Source organism: Tupaia chinensis, unplaced genomic scaffold (genome assembly GCF_000334495.1).
Source record: "Tupaia chinensis unplaced genomic scaffold, TupChi_1.0 Scaffold000316_1, whole genome shotgun sequence".
NCBI classification, from domain to species: domain Eukaryota; kingdom Metazoa; phylum Chordata; class Mammalia; order Scandentia; family Tupaiidae; genus Tupaia; species Tupaia belangeri.
The window spans coordinates 8948172-8970428 of record NW_006159809.1 but is presented as its reverse complement, the minus strand read 5'-3'; the positions used below and the strand labels follow the sequence as shown (position 1 = coordinate 8970428).

At 42.5% G+C, this 22257-nt stretch overlaps 1 protein-coding gene across 1 annotated transcript in view; it reads left to right on the top strand.

Moving 5' to 3' along the window:
• Positions 1-22257, top strand: part of ANTXR1 (ANTXR cell adhesion molecule 1) — a 269361-nt gene that overhangs the window by 242859 nt on the left and 4245 nt on the right.

Genomic DNA, 22257 nt, shown 5'->3' with positions numbered 1-22257 from the left:
GGTATACATTATCTTCCTCATCATCATGACCAAAATAACCAAAAAAGCTTTGCAATTTGAAACGTTTCATCTAACATAAAAAAAGTTTAATATTTGCATTGTTTGTTGGATCTTTTACATCAAAATAATGAAGCTGAGGTATTAAAAAAAAAAAAAGTATCTGAAAATCAGGCAAGACCATGCCTAGGGAAATATGAATCACCTGAAGGAGAAATGACTAAGATCTCTAGATTTGTTCAATCTCATAGGTAGATGTACACCCAATTTCAGATAACCATTGGGCATCTAGTAAACATAAACCACACACTCCTGCCCCTTTGGGTTTCAAACTCTTGTACATAAACTATGCTCTGTTCTCTACCTGGTCCTGCCCACAACCATGTCAGATGCCATCTATATAACAATAGGGCTAGGGCCCTACCTGAGGTAATGAAAACCCAACTGTCAATAGCCTTTGAACGATGATGACCTGTATCAACACTGTTACCTCTGGCAAGAACAAGCTATAAATAAATAAATAAATAAATAAATAAATAAATAAATAAAATCTCCTCAGCAAGTACTTTCTTTTTTTTATTTTTTTATTTTTTTTTTTTGAGAGAGATTTTTGCTAAAGGGTGTGTATGCTCGCTGGAGAAACAGAGAGACAGAAAGCAAGAAATCACCCCCCCAGGGGGGATGGCCACATTGCAGTCCCTTCTCCATACTCCCCCTGGGATCTTGGGCATGCACGCACACATGCCTAGTGTGAGTTTGAAGCCACCAGATCTGGTCTCAAACCGTGGTCCAGCAACATAACCAGTACACCATGTGCTGGTCCCAGCAAGTATTTTTAATGAATAATAACTTGGAGAATTTTTATTTTATTTCTATAAAAGTTATTGCCCCTTTCAATTATCAGGTTGTGTGTGATTATTTCAAAGATTCAAATCAGAAGTCATTACTTCTTATTTAGGGCTAGCCCATGGCATGGTGGTTAAGGTCAGCCAGTGGTGTGGAAGTTTAGGCTGGCTCTTACATAGCCAACTGTGTAATTGTTGGAAGTGGTGTAACTGTTGGTCCTGGAACTGGCGACTTGAAAATAATGCTGGGTACATGTGCAAGTGTGCCCAAAATCACTAGAGAAGAATGGAGAAGGGATTGAGACATAGCCATCTCCCTGAGAGGCACTATTTCATATATTCTCTGTCTTTCTGCCTCTTTCTGTCTCTCTCTGGTTAGCACACATGCCCTGTAGCAAATTTTTTAAAAAGAAAAAAAGAGTTCAAGAAAAGAATAATGTTTATACAACTATCATCCTCTTTGAAAGTAGCAGGTTGAAATCACTGTTGGTTTTTATTGACTAAAGATGTCAACACACCTTTGAAGTGGGCTAAAGATAATACAAAAGAAGAAAAAATGGAAGAGAGAAAACAAGAAAATGGTCTTACCATGCTGGGCACATGATCCAAGATCCCAAGAGGAGAATAGAGGAGAAGGGATTGCAGCATGGCCATTGTCCCCAGGGCTTAATTTTTCACTTTCTGTCTCTCTGGCAAACACATGTGCCCTATAGCAAAAATGTATCTAGAAAGGAAGGAAGGAAGGAAGGAAGGAAGGAAGGAAGGAAGGAAGGAAGGAAGGAAGGAAGGAAGGAAGGAAGAAAGAAAGAAAGAAAGAAAGAAAGAAAGAAAGAAAGAAAGAAAGAAAGAAAGAAAGAGAAAGAAAGAAGAAAGAAAGAAGAAAGAAGAAAGAAAATGGTCTTACATTCCAATCTTATAGAAGTGACTGCAATGCTCCCCATTAGCATGGGCACCCTTTTCACAAGAACATGAGACTGCCAACATGCTGGTGTGACCCTGCATAGCCACCCTCAGACACACACCTCTTGGTTCAGAGCCTGTGCACCTTCTCTATCCCAAGACATTTAAATCTGTGGCTCCCAACTTTTGAAAAAGTTGTTTTTCCTCAGAAAATGACAAAAGAGACAGACAAGTTCAACTGCACTCCCTTTTATGAAAGTATTCCTAAAATAAAAACCTTTTGATTTGTCCACATTATACTATGTGACTAACACATGGAAAGAAATCTTAGAAATTAAACAAGCCTGGCATGAGCTCCCTGCACAAATTTGGGAAAGTAAGCCCCAGGTTGGAAGAGACCTGGGCAGATCTTTGGCACCACTCTCCGTCCTCTCTCAGAGATTCTCCCAGCCTACATGAATGAGTTCACGGGCTACCCACCCAGCCAGCTCATCCCCATTTTTCTCTTTGGTGCTCTGACACTTTTATCATTTTGCTTTTTCCAACTACATCAAAATGTGTCCTTCCTTTGCCCTTTTCTCCAGAGGACCGCTACTTAGAAATTCAACAGTCCTGAGTGTCCTTTCCCTGGCGTCAAAAGGATATATAATTATGCTGATAAATCCACATGCTACTAGGTGCTAGTGTCCAGAGAATTTCCCTCCTGGATAATATCCTGGCATTTTAAGACAGGTCTCCACAAGATGCCCACAGAGGACCATTAATGTTGAGACTCTCAGACCAAGTGGTGGTCTGGACATGCCCGGGTGTGAGGAGCAGGGAGAAAATGTCTCAAGGAAAGGAAGTATTGGAGTTCTACACAACTCACTCAAAAAGGTGTTAACCCCATGGGCAGTATGAAGCAAAGGAGGTCGGATGAAGGAAAGAGTTGAGCTGACAAAGAATAATGAGTTTGGAAAAACTGATCATGCAACCCCCAAGCTCCCTTTTCAGTTCCTCAATGTGGTTCTTCACACCCTTCAAGCTCTTTATTTAGTGAACACCCAACAAGTGTCTGATGCAATCCCAGAACTTCTTTTACACTCAATCATATGACAAGGTCACTATCCTCAGAAAAAGACTGGAAAACATGAAAAGACCAGGTGGAAATAGTGGTGGTCAAAAAGAAGACAAGGAGCTCTTGGGCTTTTTGCTTGTTCATAATTTTACCACTTCACAGATAAATCTCCCAGAAAAATCAAAGTGAGCTGTTGAGAATTGTGGTGTGCCCCCACACTGGCTTAAAATTGCATTCTTCTGCCTCAGTTCCAGCCACATCTCTCCACCTCAAGAATCCTCTTCCTCAGAGAAACGGGAGGGAGTGGGTGACCATGGCATCAGAAGGGGGAATAGGCCAAACCACCAGCACCCCCCACTCATTACAAGGTCTTTGAAGACTGAACAAACATTGCTTTTGCTAAGCATGAGGTCACCTTTCTTTTCTCTGAACTGTCTGGATTCCCAGGGTCTATTTGGGTTCTCTGGTTAAATTCACCCCAGGGCTAATCTCCGTGAGATCCAGCGGGAAGAAGCCCCTCTGGGGTACAACCACCATACCCTATAGAGCAGGGATGGGGAAGGACATGATGCAGAATCTGAAGGTCAAGCTAGCTCTGAAGGTCTCACCAATCCCTAGGAATGGCTGAAAGCCAGGAACAGACACATAACCAATAAGAGGAAGCTGAGAAGAATTCAGGAGTCAAGCCCATATGGGCACCTGGACCAGTCACATAGACCAAAATGTGGTCTCTCCATGTGGAGCTTTCCACTGACTCCACTTGTAATGAACAAATAAAATTAATCCATCATTAGCAACATTCTGTGTTTACAATTAAGATCCTGAGAGCCCCCAAATGAGTTATCATATTTTGTATTCTGCCTCTTTCCAAAGGATTTAAAATGTATTCTTTTTACTTGACAAGATTCCTCCTATAACTTACTAAAAACTAGTCTAAGCATTTCTTTCCAGATCATACAGAAAATAAGCTCAGCCTCGCCCAAGAAGAAAGATCATAAATATTCATTCATGCAGGCGAATCCAGGAGGTGTTTCTTGCACCATCAAAAGGATGCTGCAAGATGCTGTTTGATATGTTTGATGCTGGGCGATGTTCTCATTCCAGGTCCAACTCTACATGGTCTCATAATTAGGAAGTGGAGGCCTGTGAACAATTTTGAGGTTGGATAACTAAAATTAGTGCTTTTTACTCCTAAACGAATCCCAGATTTTGAGGGCTATAAATGTTCCATTCCTCTGTCTGACCAACCGTCAACATCTGCCATGATACTTCAGGGCTTTGACTACTGTCTTCCTTTGGTTTTGATTTGAGAGACATTCTGGCAAGGCCATAGCTGTCCTTATCTGAAAAGCAGAAGAATCCAGGAGATAGTCCAGAGGTCCTTTGGAGCCAGCTAGGCAGGGGTCAGTCTCTGTAAAGCGGAAGTGGGCAGCCAACTGCATGGTCAAAATTAGGAGTCACTGCAAAGCCCAGCCTGCTCCCAGAAGATCACAAGAGCCTACCACAGCACCCAAATGTTCAGCACTGGGGCCACTCTAAAATAAAATAGCATGTTCAGAAGATTCCTTTTTCTTGAGTTATATTATTTAGGTTAAAAGTTCAGCTGATCTGGCAAACCTTTAACCTTTATCTGGCACAAGATAATTCATGCTTAAACAAGGTGGAATTTTCTTTTCTTTCACACATACCTTCTGGAGATAAGCCATGCAGGGTCAAGGGCCCAGAATCTTTCTGCCTTATTTTTTTAATATGCCTAGAATATGGCCCTCATTTGCATAGTCCAAGAATGCAAAAGGGGAGCATATGCTCCTTCCTTGTAAGGCACAGTCTCAAATGTGTACACGTTATTTCTGTTCACATCCAACTGGAGGCATTCAGCATTACTTACTACCTCTTGAACCAAATTATTTAAGGAAGGCTGGGAACTGTAGTCATTACCAGATGGCATGTGCCCACAACACTCAGGATTCTACTACTAAATGAGAAAACTGAAAATGCATTTGGGAGACAATTAACAATCTGTCACAGTATATTTTTGTGTCTGTGGAAAAGTAGAGCCTATTAAGAAATGATCCACTGGGCCAGCAGGTGACTAGGTAGTTAAGGCACTGCACTCTCACATGGCTCACTGCGATTTGAATCCCGGACTCAGCGGCTTGAAAAATCACACCAGACACATGTGCATGTGTGCCCAAAATTCCAAGAGGAGAATGGAAAAGAAGGAATTGCAGTATGGCCATCCCCCCTTGGGAGTGATTTCTTACTTTCCCTCTCTCTGTCTCTTTCTGTGAGTACACATGTCCTATTTAGGCAAAAAATAAATAAATAAAAGGAAGGAAGAAAAAGGAAGGGGAAAAGAAAGAGGAGAGGAGAGGAGAGGAGAGGAAAGGAATTAAAAAAGAAAAAAGAAACGAAAGGAGAAGAGAAAAAGAAGAGAAACCGCCACAGTAGACCCAGCTCATGGATGAGACTTAAAGTTTATCATTTAGCACAGAGGACTGTAAGGGCACACAGGACAAGCAAGTTTTGATTAGAGTAAGGAATGGATGATGGATACACACAGGGGCCTTCTCTAGGAAGGGCAGCCGGAAAGCACTGAAGTTCTGAGGATGGAGTAAACAGAAACATAGAAAGCTAAAAGAGTACAATGGGAATGGAGAAGTGTTGGGACTAACACAAGTTCTCAGCTGCAGAATGTCACTAGGGGCCAACTCTGTTAAGTAGCTGTGCTTCCTCATTCATTTGGCCCTTGATTCACTCCAGTCTAAAAGCACATGTTAACTGGGTGTGGTGGCTCACCCCTGTGGTCCCAGCTTCTTGGGAGGCTGAGGAAGGAGGATCGCTACACAGCAAGATCCTGTCTTTAAAATAAATAAAAATAAGTTCTTTAAAAGCACACATTGCTCAGGGAACCAGCAGTTAGTGTAATGGCTATGTCGCTGGACTCCCACGTAGTCGACCGCAGTTCGCATCCCGGACCCAGAGGCTTAAAACTCATGCCGGGCGCGTGTGCGTGCGTGCCCAAGATCCCAAGAGGAGAATGGAAGAGAAGGGATTGCGGCGTGACCATCCCCCCTGGGGGGTGATTTCTCGCTTTCTGTCTCTCTGTCTCTGTCTGTCTGTCTGGCGAGCGCACGTGCCCTATAGCGAAAACCTCTCAAAAAAAAAAAAAAAAGAAAAGAAAAGAAAAAGAAAAAAAAGCGTGTGTTGCTCAAATGAGAATGCACAGTGTTTAAACAGACCTGTATTTAAATATCTCATCATTCACTTACAGAGATACCTCTGGGCAACTTACTTTATCTTTCCAAGTCCATTTTACATTTTCAAATCAGCATAATGATACTAACCAGCAGTGCTGTTAGGAAGACAGAATGCAATGCTGAATGGAAAGCAACTACTACTAAGCCTGGCTCGGTGTAAGAAGTCAATAAATGGTGCTGTGATTAGCATAAAACCTTCCACCTCCTAACGAGTGCATTTCAGTAGGGAGCTTGGCCAGTGTGACCAGGTTGTGGGGTAGGAAATGGTACATTTTTTAGCAGATCTATACTCACTTAGGGTGCCCATCTTAGTCTGCTTGTTTTACTGTAGCAAAATACAATGGGACTTAACAAAATGTGTGGCTTAACAAAATGTGTTTTCTCATGGTTCAGGAGGTTAGAAGTTGGAGATTAGGGTGTCAGCATGGTCAGGTTGTGTAAAGGTGCTCCTCAGGCCACGTGCTTACATGGCCTTTTCTCAGAGCACACACAGAGAAAGAGAGAGCAAGCTCTCAGCATCTCTTTGTATAAGGCCACTAATCACATCATGAAGGCCCCACCCTTGTGACTTCACCGAACCCTAGTTGCCTCCCCAAAACCCAGCCTCCAAATACTATCCCATGGAGGATAGGCTTCATTATATGAATTTGGGAAGACCCACTCAGTCCACAACAATGCCATTCACTAGCAACAATCTAGAAGTCACAAGAGCACAATCATTTTTAAAATATTCCCTGCACTTTGACAGCTAGAAGCAGAGGAAAATCATTCATCCTGAAGATAGCATTCTTACACTGTATAAAACAAGAAAGTAAGCCATTCATGGCTTGTACATAGAGAGCAGGGTGAAGTTAGAGCTATGCACTAGATGAAGAAGAAATTTCATAATTTTGCATTTTCACATCCAAGCTACATAATGCTCTTGCCCAGCAATCTCAGTCAGATTATCTTCTGGCACCAAGTTTTTAAAGCAAATATCTCAATATAAACAAAGTAATAAATGGAAAGACTGTGATAATGTTGGCTCTAAGTAGTTAAGGTCATTTAACCAGACATAGATGAAGATTAAAAAAAACTTCTCAGGATGGTTAGCAAAGAGTGACAGAAGGAGAGAAGGAAGACACTGGGTAAAGTTAGTTCATCCTGAGTCAGAAAAGTGCTTTGGAACAACAATATTGCTGATACCCATCCAAAATGTCCATTAAAACCAGTTTGATGGTCCACTGCTTGGCATGACCCATGGAGCATACATTGAACTTCATGCCGCCAATGAAAAGAAGATGATCCATCTCAGTGGCCAATTTGCAGAAGAGCAAAGTTAAACAATATTAGGGTCATGTCACACTGAGTCAGAACATTCAGCACCATTTGCTTCCCCTTGAATTGACAAATGACTTCAACTTACTCTATAAAGTATACTGTGGTATCTCTGCATACGTCCTTCTACCCTCAAAACTAAATCTTGAGAGCCAGTCCCTATTTAGTGACAGCGCCTACTCACTTTTGCTGGATCTCCTTTCTCCCGTCCTATTTTATTTTTCTTTCTTTCTTTCTTTCTTTTTCTTTCTTTCTCCTTTCTCTTTCTTTTTTCTCCTTCCTTTCTTTCAGATTTGTCAGAACTAAACAAGTACATAGCACACAATGGTTTTGTGAGATCGCAAGACATAAAGAAGGGATTTGAAGAGGGAGTTTTATTTGCAGGCAGTTCCTCATGTCACCTGGGAGGTTTTTGTCTTCATTGGTTGCATTGGCTTAGTGACCAAGCTGCTCTAGTCTGTTCCATAGCTAATAACAGAAAACTCATGAGTCTACATCATTTGAGAGAATAGAGGCTTTTTCAGCACACAGTTTAGAGGTCCAAGGGCTAGGAGTCACATCTGATGAAGGTTCTCTTGTTGGTGAGGTCCCAAGGCAGACTGTCGCATTATGAGAGAACAGGAATACATGTCTGTGTGTTCCCGTGTGTGTGTGTGTGTGTGTGTGTGTGTGTGTGTGTGTGTGAGGGGCCCCACTCTGATCAGTTAAGCACTCCTGAAGACCCCACTTTTCAACATCATGAAGGTATTAAGTTTCCTTTAATACCTTCACAAAGCTACTAAGTTCCAACACATGGGTTTTTAGGGGACACTTGAACCATAGCATCTTTTTCAAAGGGCCTCAAAGCAAATTCTTCTCAATATGGATTTCCTAATCCATTTGTTTGTATGACAAGTAACAAACTGGAACATTAGGCATAGGTTAGACGTGGAACTTAGCAGCTTTTCAAATAACCTTAAGACAGGAGTCATCCATCCCATTTAAGCAGCAAAACTATCTTATTGTGTCTTCTGTCCACATATTATTAAAATATTTTTAGATGTCAGCAGGCGGTATAGTGCTTAAGGCCCTGGACTCCCACATGGGCAACCACAGTTAAAGTTCCAGACCCAGTGGCTTGAAAATCATGCCAGGCACACGTGCATGCATGCCCAAAATCCCAAGAGAACAGAAGAGAAGGGACTATAGTGATTTCAACCCCCTGGGCAGTGATTTCTCTCTTTCTCTCTCTCTTCTCTTTCTGACATGTATACACGCTCTATGGCAAAAAACTAAAATGTAAAAAATGTTTTAGAAATTTCAGGTGAAAATGGCAATTTGTGCATATGCATTTTACCTGACTACAGAGTCAGGGGAGAGTTTTTTCAACCTTGAGCTACCCCCTGGCAACATGGGAGAAGGTGAAAGAAGGTAAGGGTTCATGCCTCTGGGGCCAGGATTCACACCATGGTCAGCCTTATGGAATCTGGCCCCCTTAACCAATAGGCTACAAGACCAGCTCTGTTCTCTTGATATTACCTTGCACGGTTCATTTTGAAATGGCAATGAGAAAAGGCTGAAATGAGAGAAGACAGGGAAAGATGTTGCATATTGAAAGAGTTTTGCCTATTTACACACTAGTGGACTACATGGGAGTCCAGCGACATAGCCATTACGCTAACTGCTGGTCCCTGTAACAAGCAATTCTAACATATAATGTCTTAAAACAACAATTTGGGGAGTAGCAGATAGCGTAATGGCTACGTTGCTGGACTCCCATGTAGTTGACCACAGCTCGAGTTCCAGAACCGGTTGCTTAAACTCACGCTGGGCATGTGTGCATGCATGCCCAAGATCCTGAGAGGAAAATGGAGGAGAAGGGATTGCGGCATGGCCATCCCCACCTGGGGGGTGATTTCTCGCTTTCTGTTTCTGTCTCTCTGTCTTTCTGGCAAGCACACGCGCCCTATAGCAAAAACCTCTCAAAAAAAATTTTTTTTTTTGCTCTTTGCTCTTTTCTCTTACAGCTCTGTGGATTAACCAGATTAAGCTGGGTAGTTCTCACTTGGGGTGTCTCATGGAGTTGCAGGCCAGCTGGAATTGACTTCAATTAGGTCTGGACTCACTGAAAAGCCGATTGGGCAAGACATGCAGGAGGGTGTCTTCACTTACTTGTCTGTCCTTCAGGCTCCTCCACATGGCCTCTCTATAACACAGTAGCTTGGACTTACTACACAGAGGCTCAGGGCACCAAAAACAGAAGAAGAAACTGCCAAGCTACTTAGAATTAGACTTAAAGCTAGCACATCACTCTCATCATATTCCATTACTCAAAACTGTAAGCCAACCTAGACTCAAGGGAATAAAGGAATAGATTTCTCCTCACCATGGAAGAGTGAAATGTGCAGACAGTAGGGCAATCATTGATGGCAGCCATCTTTGCAGACAAGCTACCACCACTACAACAGGAAGAGAGAATCTTTTAGAACTGAAAAAACTCTCTGCCCAGGCATCCCGAAGAAAAACCTCCTCCTGCTACTCTTGGGTGGCCCAATGACTGAAGCAGCCAAGTGAAATCTGAGCAAATATAATTGTGTAAAATATTGGAGGAAAAAACTTACCAAACCCACATCATCCTTGAACTTGAGTAAATCAAGCAGATTTTTTAAAATAATAATTAAAAGATATAGAGGCTTTACCTAATCTAATCAAAATGACTGATGGGTATTTATTTAACACTCTTCAAATAAAGAATTCACATTTTTTTTAATTTGTAAAAATTGACTATATATTGGGCCAAAAAGAAAACCTGAAGAAAATGAGAAAGTATCTTTTATTTATTTTTTTTTTTTTTGAGAGAGAGATTTTTGCTATAGGGTGTGTGTGCTTGCCAGAAAGACAGAGAGACAGAAAGCGAGAAATCACCCCCCAGAGAAATCTCTTGGGATCTTGGGCACGCATGCACACGTGCCTGGTGTGAGGTTAAGCCATCGTGTCTGGGACTCAAATCGTGGTCAACTACATGGGAGTCCAGCAACATAGCCATTACACCAACTGCTGGTCCTAAGAAAGTATCATTTTGATAAGACACTTTTTTTTTCACCATACCACAAAATAAATAAATAAGTAAATTTAAAAAAAAAAAGAAAGAAAAAACTGGAAGTTAGCAATAAAGGACCAAGCTCTTCTTTTATAAAAGCACTTGTAGGGCCAACAGCTGGCATGGTGGTTATGGCACCGGACTCCCACATAGCCCACTGTGGGTTGTCCTGGACCTGGCCGCTTGCTTTCACACTCTCTCTCTCTCATCAAATTTTAAAAATAATAACAAATAAAATTAAATTATTTAAAAATAAAGAAATAAGCACTTGGAGGTTTTGAAATACTCTCATAAACTACTGTGGGGTCTAATAGGAAATCAAAAATGCAGTTTACAGGGGTCCTAGAAAATAATGACAATTAAAACACCACACAAAAAATTTGTGGGATTTGGAAAAATTAAAGTCTGAAATTCTTTTACTATTAAACAAGAAGAAAATGAAAACAAGTGGCATAAACTTCAGTTAAAACTTAGTAAAGAATATGAGACAGCTCTACAAACAGCAGAAACAAAGAATCTAAAAACGCAAGTCTAAATTAATGAAAACAAAGTAAAAATCAGTAGAGTTGAGAAATAAGCCTTTAAGAATGTCTTTGGAAATACCAACTTTATTGGCTAATGCTTTAATGACAAGTTTTTTTTAAAGTCAGAATATGTAATTCTATTTATTAAGAATGACAAACGTGAAGGGCGATGGTGGTGCAGCAGTAAAATATGATGCTCGGCAAGGCTGAGCCACATAGGAAGGTTCCACATTCACGTCCAGAGACCTCCCTGGACACATGTGCCCATGATCTGGGGCTGGCTGAAGCTAGGGTTGGAGCATGACCTCAAGACCCTGTTAAAGGGTGCTTTCTCTGTCTTGCTCATGGAAGAAATAAACAAACTTTTTTTAAAAGAATGACAAAAGAGGTATCACGACAAATAAGATTTGTTTACCTGTAAGAATGCCCCGTGTACAAAGTACAAATTTATTCAATGCTTTAAACATCTTGATCAAATGTATGGTTTTCTAAGGAAGGATTAATCACAGAAATGGGGTCAAGAAAAGGTACAAAACCTGAATAGGGCAATACCTGTGGCAATAGTATTGAAAGGCATCAAAGAACTTCAGTCTAAAAAAGGCACATTCAGAAAATTTTTGAGAGAACTCTTTCATGCTTGTAATGAATAAGTAATTCCTAGGCTATTTCAAAAACAAGATAGAACTTATAAAAATATGAAAATCTGCCCAATTTATTTTATGAAGTTAGTATATCCCCGATGACAAAATAACACACAAGGAAAAGAAAGGTCAATTGCAACTATGAAATTGGATGCAAAAATCCTAAATCATAGCTTAACACTATATTCCAAAACATTTCCATTTACATCAGAAATAGCTAGATAATTTTTTAAAACAAAAAAATGGGGCCTGCCCACAGTCTGGTGGTTAAAGGAACTGGATCCCTCACAGCCAACTGTGCAGTTCAAGTCCCAGACTCAGCGGCTTGAAAAACATGCTGGGCATGTGTGCATATGTGTCCAAAATTCTCCAAGGAGGGAGAAATGGAGGAAAAAGGATTGCAGCATGACCATTTCCCATGGGGATGCTTTCTCACTCGCCCTCTTTCTCTATATATCTGTCTCTCTAAGTGAGCACATGCACCGCTGGCAATTTTTTTCAAAGTAAAACTGTAACTCAGAAAAAAATAGTAATGGCATTTTCTATACAGATGAAAGATGGATTGATATACTTAGACACCCCCATATTTATGTTCTATACATCAAAAAATATAAGCAAACTTAAAAGACAAATCACAAACCAAAGAAAAAATAGTTTACCTAACTGAGGTTTCGCCATTACTCTATAAAAAACTTTTACAAATCAAAAAGTAAAGATAGTCCTCAATAGAAAGCAGTCAAAGTATTTGAACAAGCAAGCCTTTAAAGATAAAATACAAGGGGCTAATGTATATATACATAAAAAAACTCTCTCACAAGTAATAAAACAACAAACATGGGGAAAATATGCGATTTCTCCTAATAATTAAATAGGAAAATTTTTCAGTTCTGAAACTCAAATTGAAAGTGTAGAGAAATAAAATTTTTTATAAAAATAATATTGGGATTACAAATGAATATCACATTCTCTAGAAGACAATTTGACAATATAGCATCAAAATTTTGTTAAAATGTGCATAGACTTTACCCAGCAATTCTATCTTAATATAGTCTAAAACTACTGATGGATACTTTAAAATATTTATGTATCAGTAGTTTTTATCACAGTGTTATTTGTAATAAAGACAAGTTAGAAGAATTTTTTAAAGAATTATTCGTTTAATTTTTTTTTAATTTGCTATGGGGCACCTGCACTCACCAGAGAGAGACACAGAGAGACAGGAAAAGTGAGAAAGCAAGCTGCCAGGTCCCGGACTTGAAACATGATCGACCTTGTGGGAGACCAGCACCACCACCGTACCACCTGCTGGCCCTCTTAGATGGACTCCAAATGTCCAACAATAAAAAATTTAACAATTTCATTTGGAGCATCCATGTGATAGAAGATTAGGGACCCATCGAAAATGGCAAAGGAGAAATGGTCACAGAATATCATTTTAAAATTTATGATCCCAGGGAACCAGCAGTTAGCATAATGGCTATGTCGCTGGACTCCCATGTAGTCGACCGCGGTTCGTGTCCCGGACCCGGTGACTTAAAACTCACGCCGGGCGCGTGTGCGTGCGTGCCCAAGATCCCGAGAGGAGAATGGAGGAGAAGGGATTGCGGCGTGACCATCCCCCCTGGGGGGTGATTTCTCGCTTTCTGTCTCTATGTCTCTCTCTGTCTGTCTGGCGAGCGCACGCGCCCTACAGTGAAAATCTCTCAAAAAAAAAAAATTTATGATCCCACTTTTGTAAGTGTGTGTGCGTGTGAAAGAGAGAGAAAGAGGAAATTCTGGAAAGAGACATGCAGAATGTTAATTCTGAGTGCTGTAATTTAAATTTTTCTCCCTTCTTCTCTTTTCTCCTTCCTCTGTGTATTTCCCAGATTTTCTACAAACAAAACGTAGAACTTTGTCATCAAATTAAAAAGTGAGATTTTCCTGATATATGTCATGCCTCAATAGTAATTATTGAGAAACCTTATGTTTACACGTGTCCCACTAAAGATAGGCCATTTTCATTTCTACCCTTCTCTTCATTTTTCTATTTTTCTCATTTTTACCAAATATTTCCTTTGCACTTTCATCTTCCCCTCAGTTTTGGCATTCGCTGAAGTTATTATGGAGAGCGTGCCAACATGTGTGTCAGCAAGGGAATCAAGTAACTGGGAGAGCTGACCTTGGATCCTTTTCCTTGAACAGCACATAAAAGGCAGCTATTACAGAAGATTTATAGACAGGGCCAGCTCGAAGTGGAGAGAAGTGAGTTAGCAGGGTCCCGGCATCTTCACTCACAACACACCCTTCTTTTTAACCTCAGCTCCAGTTTTGGGAAAGGGGTGGAGGTTGGGGACGCCAAACAGGTGTCTGTGCCATTTTTCTCTGTCGTAGAATTGAGCCTGTGTAGTGAATGCTGTGAAGAGAAAAGCCAGAGTATGGTGGCTTTGTTTCCAAGGACAGACCAAAGCTGAAGTGTAAGGTTCACAGAAAGAAAAGTGGGATGGCAGAGAGAACTGCAAAGAAAGCAGGACCCAGGTAGTACCAAGAAGCTTGAATATTACCCTACAGTAGGCGGGGAGGCTGTGAAGAGTTTAAGCAGAAAGATAATTTCAAATGAATAAATGTGTCTATAGATATGTGTGTGTGTTTATATATATACCTGTATACACATATAGGTATGTATACATTTTATATGCTTGTGTGCATTCATACATGTATATACACATGTGTATGTGTGTACATATACATTTTTGTTTATGTGTGTGTACTTGTGTGTAGATTTTCTATGGAAACCAAAACACCAATGTAAAAGAGAGAGGCTGAAGACAGGAAGGCCAATTTCGTTAGTGGCCCAGGTTATAGAAAGTGATGATAGAGTAGAGAGGAGGGCATGGGTCTATAAGATCTGGTTGATCCCGTACAAGTGGAGAACTGAACTGTACTTACCAGGGGCTGGAAAGGGGAAGGAAAGGCAGAGGGGAACGGAAGAGATTACGCAGATACGAGGTATGGCTAGATAGGAGGCATAAACTCTAGTGTGTAGTGGCACTGTAGACTGACTACAGGTAACAGTGGTTCATTGTATATTTTAAAATAGCTCAAGGGACCAGCAGATGGCGAAATGGTGACGTGGCTGGACTCCCATGTGGCTGACATGGTTTGCATCCCAGACCTAGCAGCCTAAAACTCACACCCAGAGCATTTACATGTATGCCCAAAATCCCAAGAGGAGAATGGAGAAGGGGTGATTTCTCACTTTTCTGTCTCTGTTTCTCTCTGTGTCTCCAGAGAACACATATGCCCTATAGCAAAAATATCTCCAAAACAATAATAATAAATTTTTAAAAATTAAAGTAGCTTAAAAAAGCACCAGCAAGTAAGTGACGTGGTGGTTAAGACACTGGATTCCCACATGGCCGACTGCTACTCAAGTCCCAGACCAGGTAGCTTTCTCTTTCACTTTCTCTTGCTCTCTTCCTCTCTCTGTCTCTCTCTGGTCAATTTTTTTTAATTAATTAGTTCATTAATTAATTTATTTTTTAAAAACCTGCAAGAGAGGACTACCAGTGTTTCCAACACAAAGAATTATTGACTATATGAGGTGGTGTATATGCTAATTACTCTGATTTGATCATTACACGTTGTATACATATATTGAAAAATTACACTGTATCCCATAAATATGCACAATTACTCTTTATAATTTAAAATAATTTTTTAAAAGAAAACAGAATCAGAACTTTCTCTGCTTCTCCATGACTATGGCAGAATATGAATATCCTCCAGTTCCCACTTACATTCCCTCTATTCAAGAGGTCCATCACTACTGGTCTGCCTCAGATTAGGTGACTACCTTTGGTTCAATTAACTAAAATAGAGTCACAGGTATGGTTGGTAGTGTCCATATGTTTGTCAGATCATTTGACTATTGTCGATCCGAGTCTCTAGACTATATTCTCCACAAGAGAGAAATAAATAAACTTTCAAAAGAAAAAAAAAAAAGAGTATAGAGACAGGAAACTGGTGGTGGAGGCTGTGGTCTCCTTTGTGGATAAGGCCAGGACAGGGACCTCAAAACTTGCTCAACAATTTCTACTGCACCTTATGAGATGTCTAAGACAGAGTCGGCATTCAACACCATGTGTGGAAAGGGTGACTCCACAAATGAATTGCACAGAGATCGCAGATGAGGCAGAAGGCACCGTGAAGTCACTCCAACTGGTCTTCTGTCCATTTGTCGCACATGCGTCAAATTCATCACTAGAGCACCAACTGCAGGAGGATTGCGTTGATGGTCTTTAATACGCCAGTGAGCTTTGTGGTCTAGCAGAGGACCTTCCCTCATTTACAAGAGTGATTTACGTTAGGAGCTATGTTCCGAATTCCAAACAACTGACTCCCAAACTTTGGAAATCTAGTCCACTTGTAACTTGAGAACTACCTACAGCCCTCCAAAGAAGATAATCAACGGGAGAACTTGGCCCGAGAGGAAAGGTATTTGTCAGAGGAAGCTTGGCATATATGTTATACTTTTTCCATCTGATTAGTTTAGTATTCTATGAAATCCAATTTCCTTAGATGACCTCTGACTGTAGCAAACTATTTGGTTTAATCTGTGGGAGCCGTGGCACATTTTTAACCATCTCCAAAGGCCAGTTCTGTCTCCACTGAGCGTGCCTGATACCCAAACAGATGTTTCATAACTCTCGGCACACATGAGCTCACCACTGGCAAGCTTTTGCACACAACCAGCCCACAGCTCTCCTTACATCTCCCCTATCGTCTCACACACCCAAATTCAGATCTCATAGGCGAGCTTGGATCTTAACAGTGTAAAAGAAGGACAGAAGGTGGAGCCTTCCATTTTAATTCTTAATTTATTATTTTATTCAGTCTAATGACCAACTGGAAAATATGCAATACAAAGAGCCAAACTACTTAGTATAAAAAGATGTGCAAACTGGCTTCCCCAAAGAATTCAGATTAAAGTATCCAAGTAAAGCATTCCAAAGCAACTTGAATTTTGATGGAATCCTAAATTATTAGGGATGAAAGGCCTATGGTCACCGTGTAGCTAATGCAACAGCCTTACTTTACAGTTGAAGCTGAGTCAAAATCAGAGTCACAGGTCACAAATATGCCCGTAGGCAGAGGTAGCTTGCCTTCTGACTCCACCCGCATGGCAGACCACAGCTCCCACCACCAGCGTCCTGTCTCTGTACTCTCCTTTTTTTTATTTAAGTCTACTTATTTCTCTTTCCCATGAGTGAGAGAGGCAGAAACGAAGAAAGGCACCCTCAGCAGAGTCCTCATGCTGTGAACCACAGTCAGCTTCAGCAGGCCCAGATCATGGGCATGCAGGCACTCGACCTGTTCAGGGAGGTCTCCAGACACAAACCCAGCAGCTTCCCGTGTGGGTCAGCTTCACTGAACACGCAGTACCACTGCACCCTCTCTGGCCCCCATGTCTCTGCACTCCTGGGACCATCTGTGTCTGCAGTTCAAACTTGGAGGAAAAATAGAACCTACAAAAGATCTTTCATCTTGGCTATGCCGTAGTCTTTTCAGGATGTATCCCCTCCAACTTAGGCACTAAGGGTTTTATGGAAGGCCAGTTGCCTTTGATAGAGCAGGCTGGGTGAAGCTGGCAGTGGATCATGGTGTCCAGGCTCTGCCAGGGTGCTGCTTCTCTCTCTCTCAGAATAAATAAAGGAACGTTTTCAGTGGCATTTTTAAGCCTAGAGGGAAGCCAGCTAGCATCCTGCTAAGCTACCACTTAGCAGAAGATATTGTTGCATTTTCTTCTTAGAATTTAACCAGAGTATTTTGTTCCTAATGAGTGAAAATAATTGCCATGTATACTTCATAAATAAGGCAGCTGAGGTAAACTGAAGTCAAAACCAACTCTTGGATCTGAATCAAACCATCCAAAAACAATTCCATAGAGAATTAAACTGGGTTGCGAAGCCCACTGTTATGAAGTGAGAGCTCCAATCGTCCTAGCAACCTTTTAACCAAACACTGATTTGCAGATTTGCTGGCGTATATGACATTGAGAACATCTGGCCTTTCTATTATTCTCTCGCAAGCAAAAAAAAAAAAAAAAAAATGTCGTGTAAACTGATCTTTAGGCCAATTATATGGTCTAAGTGTTATGGTGTTTGTGTTGGCACTTCTGGCTCCAGGTTTTAAGAACTTAATTTGTAGCCACACCCTCCTGATGAAGACCATGCTTCTTACTGTAAATTACCCCAGGGGTTCTTTTATGCTGAGGCTGCACCTTTTCTCAGGAAGATAAGTACATGTAAATGCCTCGCTGACAGACTGGTGTGCGGAGCACTGTGGGAGGTCCTGTAAGAAATAGTTACAGGAGTGACATCGCCATGGGAGTAGAGAAGAAGGGCATAAGAGCAGATCCTGGGGCTGCTTTGGCATGTCCAACACTACATTGCTTTTCCTATTTGCCAATTTTATTATGGGAGCCAGGTGTGGATTGTAGACACTCCCGTCTGCAGCTCACTCAGAAGACCTGACACAGTACTGCCTCTGACCACCCTATCTAGAAAAGGTCATTACTGAGTCTGAGCATCTGTCTCCCCGTCTACAGAGAGACAGAATTAGTCTCATCTTCATTTACCAAACCCAACATCCTGGCAGTGTCCCGAGCCCTGCGCCAACACTGATGAAATGAATCCTCATAATGCCCGTAAGGGGCAAGTGGAATGTTTTCTCCCCACCCCCAGTTCACTCTGTGGGGTGTCTCCCAGTTGGAGGGGGCAAGGCAAAGGCTGTGAGTTGCTTCCTCTCTGGCTGCTTGATGAGAGCTCCGGCCTTTGTACTCAGCTCTAATGAACTGGGGGTCAGCAACCTTTAAACACTGATTTGCAGATTTGCTGGCGTATATGACATTGAGAACATCTGGCCTTTCTATTATCCTCTCGCAAGCAAAAAAAAAAAAAAAAAAAATGTCGTGTAAACTGATCTTTAGGCCAATTATATGGTCTAAGTGTTATGGTGTTTGTGTTGGCACTTCTGGCTCCAGGTTTTAAGAACTTAATTTGTAGCCACACCCTCCTGATGAAGACCATGCTTCTTACTGTAAATTACCCCAGGGGTTCTTTTATGCTGAGGCTGCACCTTTTCTCAGGAAGATAAGTACATGTAAATGCCTCGCTGACAGACTGGTGTGCGGAGCACTGTGGGAGGTCCTGTAAGAAATAGTTACAGGAGTGACATCGCCATGGGAGTAGAGAAGAAGGGCATAAGAGCAGATCCTGGGGCTGCTTTGGCATGTCCAACACTACATTGCTTTTCCTATTTGCCAATTTTATTATGGGAGCCAGGTGTGGATTGTAGACACTCCCGTCTGCAGCTCACTCAGAAGACCTGACACAGTACTGCCTCTGACCACCCTATCTAGAAAAGGTCATTACTGAGTCTGAGCATCTGTCTCCCCGTCTACAGAGAGACAGAATTAGTCTCATCTTCATTTACCAAACCCAACATCCTGGCAGTGTCCCGAGCCCTGCGCCAACACTGATGAAATGAATCCTCATAATGCCCGTAAGGGGCAAGTGGAATGTTTTCTCCCCACCCCCAGTTCACTCTGTGGGGTGTCTCCCAGTTGGAGGGGGCAAGGCAAAGGCTGTGAGTTGCTTCCTCTCTGGCTGCTTGATGAGAGCTCCGGCCTTTGTACTCAGCTCTAATGAACTGGGGGTCCGTAACGAATCAAAGCCCAGTGCACTAGAGTAGGTGAGCCCTGGGTGCACCCTGGGGGGTTACCAGCCACAGGAAAGGGGGTTCCCATTCTCTCTCCCACCCTACCCCACCCTTGAACCCCCGTTGCCCTGGCCTAGATGCCTTGGCAACAGCTGGAGGAGGTGACCTGGGGAGGTCTTTCTCCCACCTGACTCTCACCCCCAGCACCACTGCCTGCTTTTGTTCCATCTTTGGCTGATAGATGTGAGAGATCATCTTTTATTCTGTGGATCTTTTGAGAGCTTTGTGAAAACATTTGCAAATCCTGATGTGGTTATGAGCAGGAGTATTGGTAGAAGGCTGGGAGCTCCTGATTTTGTCTCTGGGCAAAACAGCCTCTGGTAAAAACCAGAGTCACAGGTGCACGGAGTAAGTCCATGGCTCCGGATGCACTAGCCTCTCTTGCCCCAGTCCAGTGGCCAACTCTATAGGAGATCTGGAGCCAGATGGGGACTCGACCCCAAGCACCAGCGGCTCTTTCCACAGGGTCATAATTTTCCTTCGTCTTTAAAGGAAATGAATCTCTGGAGCCTCTAGGTCTGACTTAGCATGTCTAGGAGTGAAGGGCGGAATAGGTAGTACAGGAAATCCCAATTCGGAGTTGTCCGTACAGGAATTTATCACAGATGGTAATCATTAGGGCCTTCACATCTTGAAGGGAAGAGCTTGATCCAGAATCATAAATAAACTGTAACCAAGGCTTCGATTTATAAAGCTATAAAAGAGAGCCACTTGGACAACTGGAAATTTACAGTACTGGGTTACAAATCAATGGAACGCCTGAAAACAAACGTGAGCTGGGAGTTCTGGGCAATGTAGTGAGAAAATAGTAACTTCTTTCTGCATTTACTGGACCCCTGAGTCAGAACCTAACAAGGTTAGACCGTGGTTTTATCTCACAAAAATGCAGATTCACATGCTGGCATCTAAACATGGCATTGCAACTTCTAAGCCAAACGCAGGCCCATTGAGCTTGACTCTTTCTCGCCAAGATTCTCTCGGGCTAGTATTATGTCTTGAAAATGAATTTTCAGTTCATTGCTAATGTTGCCCAAGCCACCACTTTTACCAAGTGGCTTCAAACAACTCTGTTTTGACTGAGTCTCTCTTCCATGAAGAGAAGCCTAGGGGGATCTGGGTGTTGGCACAACAAAGTTCAGAGCAAGGCCACTGCCATCCGGAAGCATCTCATCCACTCAGGGAGGTGAGGCATTACAGATAAAGCAACTGCAGTGTGCAGGCTGTGGTGGGAGGCGTAGACTGCCATGAGAGAAGAAATTAGGGAAGACACAAAGGAGGCTGGGATCCCCAGGGAAGACTGGAGGAGAAGGGGCTGGCAGAGAGGGGCTGTGTACAAGTGAGAGAAGGCTTGTGGGGCCATCCCTCCAACATGCATGCAGCTTGCCCTGTGCGACTCATCCTGAGCCAGGTCGCAAATTCAGTTTCCCTCTTGTGCCAGAACTCATGATCCCTTAAATGCCACAGTCTCATTCTCTTCATCCATTCCCTTCAAGCTCTTTCCCAAAGGGAGACTGGGCTCTCCAGTCATACCCCATTCAGCATGAGGCCAGGAACAACCCCACAGCTCAGCCCTGGGCTGAGTGTAACACTATATCCCAATAATTTGGTTTAAATGAGCAGGAGGATAAAAGGGAAGAGCAGCCTCAGAGAAGCTGGCCCCACCTAGGCCTCTTCAGGAGGTATCTAGGACACATAATAGAAGTAATAAGGTGCCCACAGGCATGGGAAGTCCAGGGAGGCCACAGGGATGGCCAATATCCTGCCCAGGCAAGGGAAGAAGACCTTCTGGGACAAGTGAGCTCAAAAAGGAGGTCACACACCAAAAGAAGAGCATGGTGAGTGGTAGGGTGGAGAGCTGTGTTCTCCTCCACTGCAGAGCCAGAGTGGATGGAAGGCTCTCAGTGCCTGGTGGGACAAAAGGTATCTGTCGGGGATCAGGGCAGGCCTGTCTGTGACTAAAGGATATCTAGAGCTGGCCTCAGGCTGTGGGCCTTCAAGACGCTACTGTAGGGAGGGGCTCCAGGTATCTGTTCTGCATTGTCCCATTGAGTCCCCAGGATGAGTGAGAAAAATGCAGAATTCAGGGTAGATACCTGCTGGGCAGTAAAAACTCCCCTGGTTGTATTGCTTCTTCGCAGCAAAAATACATCATGACTTTTTCAGCTACCCAGCCTAGTCTAGTGGTTCCCAGGCAGGCATAGGAACATCTAGGAGAGGGCCTCCTACAACCAGAACAAAGGCAGGATCAACTGTGGCAAGTTTTGGGCAAGTTTGTAGCTGTTTTGTGTCAGTAGGGAGAGCTACCTCCTTGCACCAGCGATTGAGGGAAACAAAGGGGGCACAGAGGAGGCCAGTGCTCAGGAGCCTTGGTGGATCACCCTCTCTCCATCTGTGACAACTCTGTTCCCAGACTAATTCTGTGCCCTTAAATACAATATAGGAGAAGCTCCATTAACTTTCTGCTGCCTCCAGGAGTGTAATTGAAATGAACTGAGGGGAGCCAGCAGGTGGCATAGTGGTTAAAGCACTGGACTCCCACATGCCAACCATGGTTCAAGTCCCAGACCTATTCTCTTGAAAAATCATTCTGGGAGCGAGCATGTGTGGGTGCATACCCAAAATCCCAGGAAGAGAATGGCCATCCCCCCTCAGGGGTGATTTCTCACTTTCCCTCTCATTGTCTCTCTTGCTTTCTCCAGCAAGTGCACACACCTATGGCAAAAATCTTAAAAAAAAAAGAAAAAAAAGAAAGAAAGAAAGAAAGAAGAAAGTAAAGACAAAGAAAGGAATTGAGATCAGTTCATTTTGTTTATAAAATGCAGGGACCCCCTCCTCAGAATGCAACAGAATACAACAGGAAGAATAGATGCTTTGAA